The sequence below is a fragment of the Octopus sinensis genome, linkage group LG16 (genome assembly GCF_006345805.1).
Source record: "Octopus sinensis linkage group LG16, ASM634580v1, whole genome shotgun sequence".
Classification (NCBI taxonomy): Eukaryota; Metazoa; Mollusca; class Cephalopoda; order Octopoda; family Octopodidae; genus Octopus; species Octopus sinensis.
In genome coordinates this window covers 1,868,649-1,876,017 of record NC_043012.1, presented here as the reverse complement: position 1 = coordinate 1,876,017, position 7,369 = coordinate 1,868,649, and positions in this window count along the sequence as shown.

The window sequence follows — 7,369 nt, the reverse complement described above, 5'->3', positions numbered from 1 at the left end:
ACACATTTTGAAGCAGGGTTGGAACTCTTAGCACCTCTGTCGTTTTTGTTTTTCTTGACCTCTTCCACATCTGCAAATTCTGCAGCATCAGCTTTCATCACCAGTGATGACCTTCAAAACAAGTCTAGATTGACTTCCAGTTGTTCTTTCAGTTCACAACATGCCTTCAGCTGTGACTGCTTTTGATCTTCCATAACCAAGTTAGACACAAATTTTGCTGCAACTCTTTTCATTCACAAATCCTCACTCAAAATTCATTGGCAGGAGCTCTAGGACACACACCAGTCATATCAAACAAGTCCATCAATTGTTTGGTGACGGTCTTCTAAGATCAGTTCATGACAAAAGAATTAGAATAAGTGAGTAAAGAGAGAAACAGAGTAAGAGAGAGAGAGAGTAATGGAAAGGGGTAATAGAAGAGAGACAGTGATAGCAGCTGTGTGTTTGCTTGTGTGAAAGAGACTAAGTGAAGGATAGTAACAGTTGTCATCACTTTTTCCCAACCACTTTACAGAGTGCACCAGGAACATTTTATCTTGTAGCAGCTTCAGTAGTGAAGTTTGCATTTTGCCTCACAAAACTAAAGAGTCCTCTCAGCATGTAAATGTCTTTGGTTTTTTTTTTCAAGGTAACATGAGTATGAGAGTGAACTGGAGAGAGGGTGATGACAGAAGAACCAGTGTGAGTAGGTGAAGGGGGAGAGAGTATGATGAGGAAATAGTGATTAATGAAAGAGTGGTGGTAGAGGTGTGAGTAATGGAAGAGACACAGTGTTGGTTGGAGTTAAGGAAGAGATTCATGACAGGAAATTGTTGCAGGGAGTGATGGAAGAAGACAAGTAATGGTAGCTATATGTTTACTCATGTGAGACATTGAGAGATGGACAATAATAGAGATGGATGAAATGATGGTAAGAGACAGTGATGAATGTCAGTAAGGAGTGGCCTAGGAGAGAAGGAGTGATGGCTGGCAGCATAGGGAGAAAGAAGGTAGGGTGCATCAGATATGGATTGGTCCAGTGCTGTTCCTCAAGACGCAGAGATGACTTGAGGGAGAGAGAGAGAGAGAGAAGGGGAGGAAGAAGGAAAGAGAAAAGAGACAGGGCAATAAGAGATAAAAAATTAATGAAAGGAAGGGTCGAATATGGACAGATCCAACACTTTCCCTTGTTATATGGGTAGCACGGTGAAGGGAATATTAGTAAGAGGTGGCGGTGAGTAGAGAGATGCTGAGTGTTAGAGAGACAAAAGGGTCGAGAAGGTCCAGTGCCATCCTTGGTTAGATGGACAGCATGGCACAGTGAACAGGAGAGAGGTTAAGTGGAGAGGGTAATAGGAAAATGAACGATAGAGATATAGAACTGTATGTGGGGAGGACAGCAGATGAATGCTTAATTGGAATACATTAGGTTAGAAGTCTAAATTCAGCTATGTGGTACCTCCATCACTATCAGTATTGTATGTTACCAATCATTATGATCCCTTGTCATACTCTTCAAGAAGCTAAATATCCTGGGATCAGTCTTTACCATTTCATTTTGTGTTTTCCTGGTCAAATATCAAGTACATATACTAGATCTTCCCCACCATTACCTTGGTATACTAGTTAATTTTGGTGAATGTTTTGCATTTCTAAGGACTCAATTCTTGAACCTGATAGTACTTTGTGTTCTTTAGTAAAGCACTTCATTTCACATTGCTCTGGCCAAGTTTCACACATTTTACATTTTTACTGAAACATTCTCCCCATACACATATTTTCTCAAGTTGTTTGTTTTTATCACTTAATCTTGAACTACTATAATAAAGCTCTGTTTTTTTTGTCATTGCCCTTTTTTCAACCAAGTCCAGGTTTTTGTTCCACATACACCCTCAATTGCTTTCCAAAACTGATCATGCAAAGGTTTCTCTTCAATATTTTTAATGTGTTCTCTTTGAATTTCATTCTTGTCTTTTTCTCCTATTCCACACTTGATCACCTCTTCTTTATTCACTGCTTTTAGTACTTTCCCCTGTGCTCTTTTGTAAATTTTCTATTAGGCTTTTTCTTTCCATCTGTACTCACTCTTCCACAACAATAAAGCCTCTTCTGGTTTGATCTATATTCAAGTACAACCAATTAATATCACCTTTCGGATGGTGGGCTTCATACATTGTCAACAGCTTTCTACTTTTTCTGTCAAGTTTCTGTATGTCGCTTTGGGGCCAGTCAACAAATTCCAATCCCACATCCAATTACTGGTACTGCTCTTGCATTATAACATTTTTTTTCACTCTCCCTGTATACACCCTCCTGGCAATTTGCTTCGTCTCTTTATGTTTCATCTGTCTCCAGTATTACCTATTTCTTTATTACCCACAAGGGGCTAAACACAGAGGAGACAAACATGGACAGACATAGGTATTAAGTCGATTACATCGATCCCAGTGCACAACTGGTACTTAATTTATCGACCCCGGAAGGATGAAAGGCAAAGTCGACCTCGGCGGAATTTGAACTCAGAACGTAACGGGAGACCAAATACGGCTACGCATTTCGCCCGGCGTGCTAACGTTTCTGCCAGCTCACCGCCTTAATATTGTCTCCAGTATTACCAAATACCTATACCATTGTCCTTTCTCAACTGCTTTCATTGTTTTCCCATTTGGCATTTCAATTCTCTGGCCTCCTTCAAATCTTCCTTGCTTCATTATCAATTTAGCATACTTTTCAATCCCAAGTTCCATACATCATTTGAGAAAATGCATACAGTATGTACAAGACCCTCAAGCTGCTTCTTATTTTTTGCATAAAGCTTTATATCAACCCCCGCCTCCCAAAAGGGGACGATTTATCTAACCATATCTTTTTCCCAAATCATAAGCTATTTTAACTTCTCATAATATACAATTACTAATGGAAATAAGCTATCACCTTGAAATATACCATGTCTGATGTTTACGTTCCCTAAGTCTTTACTCTTTTACTTGTTTCAGTCATTTGACTGCGGCCATGCTGGAGCACCGCCTTTAATCGAACAACTCGACCCTGGCACTTATTCTTTTGTAAGCCCAGTACTTATTCTATCGGTCTCTTTTGCCGAACCGCTAAGTAACGGGGACATAAACACACCAGCATCGGTTGTCAAGCAATGCTGGGGGTGGGGGACAAACACAGGCACAAACACACACACACATATATATATACATATATACGATGGGCTTCTTTCAGTTTCCGTCTACCAAATCCACTCAAAAGGCTTTGGTCGGCCAGAGGCTATAGTAGAAGACACTTACCCAAGGTGCCACGCAGTGGGACTGAACCCGGAACCATGTGGTTGGTAAACAAGCTACTTACCACACAGCCACTCCTGCGCCTTTGTTTTCCATCAATCAATTCAGTAATCCAGGTTTTTATACTTTCATTTATCATTTTCTCCATATTTTCCACCACACCAAAAATGCTCATTGTTTTACTTATCTAAGTGCAGTACCATGTCATAAGCTCTTTTGCAATCTACCCATGCTACATTCAGTCCTACCAATCTATATCTACAATTTCTAATTACCATTCTATTAGTAGCTGTCCTACTTTGTATCCTTTCTACTTTACTGGAAATGGATTGTTATTTCTATATGATTATAGAACTATGACACTAATCATAAGCTTCTACATAAGTAGTAAACAGGTTATAGGTAAAAAATGACATACTAATTTACCTTTCAAAGGGTCCTTGAGGTATAACAATGTTAATCCACTTGGCATTCGGGTAGGGACATGATCCTTCTGCAAGCATTCATCCAGGTGTGTAGTGATCCTTTCATGCAACTGTGTAAAATTCTTCAGTCACTAGCCTTGTACTCCATCAGGGCTGATCCTTTCCAATTTGCTATTTTTTAAAACTTCAGTCTCACTGGATACAGATCAATTCTGACATCCTTTTGTCTTGGCATAGTTGCAACTTGCCTCTCTACCTGCATTAGCTACTTTGCATTGTCTTCATGTCTCACTGGCCTGTTCCAAAGTTCTCTCCAAAGTACTTTACTTTCTTCCACATCTGGAATAACTTCTGGATGTTGTTCCTCCTCTATTTCCTCAAAAAGATGTCTCCTATTTGATTGAAACAATCTATTCTGTTTAAAACCTTTGCATCTAGCACCATATCTTTTCAATTTGGCCTTTAGCACTGTCACTCTTTGTGACAGTTTTCTTTCCCCTTTCTTCTAACCTGTACTGTTCATTCAATTTTCTGATTACTATCTCATTCTTGAGCTTTCTTCTCATCTCCAGTTCTTTCTGTGTCTTTCCCAACTTCATTCATATTCTCTTCCCTCAGTTTGATTCTTTCTTTTCATTTCCTTTCATTTCTTCACTAGTTTCCCACTTGTATCCTTGTATGTCAGTTACAACATCAGCATCAGCTGGATTGTTTCCCTGTTTTCTGTTTTAACCAAACTCAAAACCCCATTCTGTGGCTCCCCTTACTTTTCCTCCATCCATACACCTTGCATTTAGTAGCACTTTATTTGTTCACACCATACATTTGACCCCTACAACATTTCTAGAATTTCCTCCATCTTTCAAGTCCTTTGCATCATTTACTATCACCTGTCCATCTAGATCATCTTCAATATTCACCTCAGGTACATAATGATTTCCTTTTTTTCCATTTTTTCATCTCTTACTTCTTCATTGTCACTTTCTGCTACCGTTGTTTCACACTCTTCCTCTTCCTTTTTTATTCTTCTTATCATCCGAGCAGGATCACTGCCAGAGCAGCTGTCTGGCTTCCGTGCCGTTGGCATGTAAAAAGCACCATTTGAGCGTGATCGCTACCAGCATTGCCTTACTGGCACTTGTGCTGGTGGCACATGAACAAAACATTTGAGCGAGGTTGTTACCAGTGCCACTGGACTGACTCCTGTGCAGGTGGCACGTAAAAGCACCCACTACACTCTCAGAGTGGTTGGCATTAGGAAGGGCATCCAGCTGTAGAAACTCTGCCAGATCAGATTGGAGCCTGGTGCAGCCATCTGGTTTGCCAGTCCTCAATTGAATCATTCAACCCATGTTAGCATGGAAAGCGGATCATCATCATCATTAAGGTGTTGAGCTGGCAGAAACGTTAGCACGCCAGGTGAAATGCTTAGCGGTATTTTGTCTGCTGTTACGTTCTGAATTCAAATTCCATCGAGGTTGACTTTGCCTTTCATCCTTTTGGAGTTGATTAAATAAGTACCAGTTATGCACTGGGGTAGATATAATCAACTTCATCTGTTTGTCTGTCCTTGTTTGTCTCCTCTGTGTGTAGATCCTTGTGGGCAATAAAGAAATAAGAATCATTGTGGAGGTACATGGCTTAGTGGTTAGGGGTGTTGAATTAAAGATTGTAAGATTGTGGTTTTGATTCCTGGACCAGGCGATGCATTGTCTTCTTGCACAAAACATTTCATTTCATTTGGCAAAAATGAGAAATCCAGCAATGTATGTCATCTCATCGAAGTAGGGAATTGGCCCTCGTGAGTCTGCATGACTTAAGAATGCAATTTTACCTTTAATTTTTTCTGGCAGAATTGTTAGCAAGCCAGGAAAAATGCTTGGTGACATTTCTTTCAGCTTTATGTTCTGAGTTCAAATTATACCAAGCTTGAGTTTGCCTTTCATTCTTTCAGGGGTGATAAAATACGTACCTGTCAAATACTAAGATCAATGAAATCAATTAGTCTCACTCCCCTCAAATTTCAGGCCTTGTGCCTCTATTGTATAAAAAAAGGATTTAAATCATCTATAAATGTTTGTCTACGCTATAAAACAATTTTAATTGCTATCGACCTACTTTTGTTCACTTTGAAGTCTGAGAAAACTTGAAACAATTTTGGGGGCAATACATAGAAAAGATTCTTGACCCCTGATCTATATGATTGCTGGAATGAATAGAGAATTCTCGTTCAAAAAGTGCACTCTACTGTTTTTGAAAAGAAACTTTGCCACCCGCAACCCTGCTAACTTTGTGTATGCATGCCTGTATGTATGTAATGTATATATATATATATGTATTCTTTTATTATTTTATTTGTTTCAGTCATCTGACTGTGGCCATGCTAGAGCACCGCATTGAAGGATTTTAGTCGAACAAAACAACCCCAGGACTTATTCTTTAAGTCTAGTCCTTACCCTATCGGTCTCTTTTGCCGAACCGCTAAGTTACAGGAGATGTAAACATACCAACACCAGTTATCAAACAGTGATGGGGGACAAATACAGACACACAGACACACACAAATAAACATATACTTCTATCTATCTATCTATCTATCTATCTATCTCTCTATCTATCTATTTATATATATTTATGCATAAGAAAAAAGTTTGAATTATTTGAATTAATTGAGTATGGAAACGATTGTAGTTTGTAAAGAAATGAGATCATCTGGAATTGGAGTTGCCCATTTTCTTTTCTTATATGTAAATGTCAATATACCTGTTTGCATCAATGGGAAGCTAACGTCTTTTTAGTACATCACCAATACACTGGATAAAACCGGGGAACTTGCATGCTAACTTTCCTTTATGAGGTATATATCATATCATTGCACCTCCGTTTTCCCTTCTCTGGATCTTTCCTTTTCCTATGTTTCTGACGAAGAGCTCCGCTTGAAACGTTAAACCCTTCTTCTTCCCTTCCTTCTTGAGCGTCCAATAATACTATATTTGTTCCACGTCCTCGCGTTGTTGTGTTTTCTCTTTGTGTTTTCATGTTTGGATTAACTATATATATATATATATATATATATATATATTATATATCAGAAACCTATGTTTAGGGTTTGGAACATGAGCAAAAAAAAAAATATTTAGAGATTTTGATTTATATACAAAGATTTTAAGAGGAGTGGTTTTGTATTGCAAAACCAGAAGCAGTTTGAGGTTGGGTCATACCAAGCGTTATCATGAAGTTAGAATGCCTGCTCATGGAGTTTCAAGTTATCTTATACACATTAAGTCAGAACACATTATTCTATATTGTTGCCATTCACCTATCTGCTGGTTCCATATCACTTTGCAATGTCAGCTATAATACTGCAGGTTGATGAGGGATCTTCTGTATGGTTGCCTGATCAGCTTGAAATAGCAGCCAAATCTTCCTCAAATTACATTTTACTGATTTAGAAAAGGAAATGTTGGACAACGTTAGAAACTGACAAGATGATCGTAGCTGGAATTCCTTGTATCATGGGTCTACTCTATGAAAAGGGTTGACTCAGGCCTAAGCAATATTTCAACGTACAATAGTTGGGCATTCTATTAAGGAGAGATTTTATCTCTCAACTGCTTAACAGTGAGGACATGAACAAAATGTGGGGGAAAAGGTTTAGGACACATATGTACA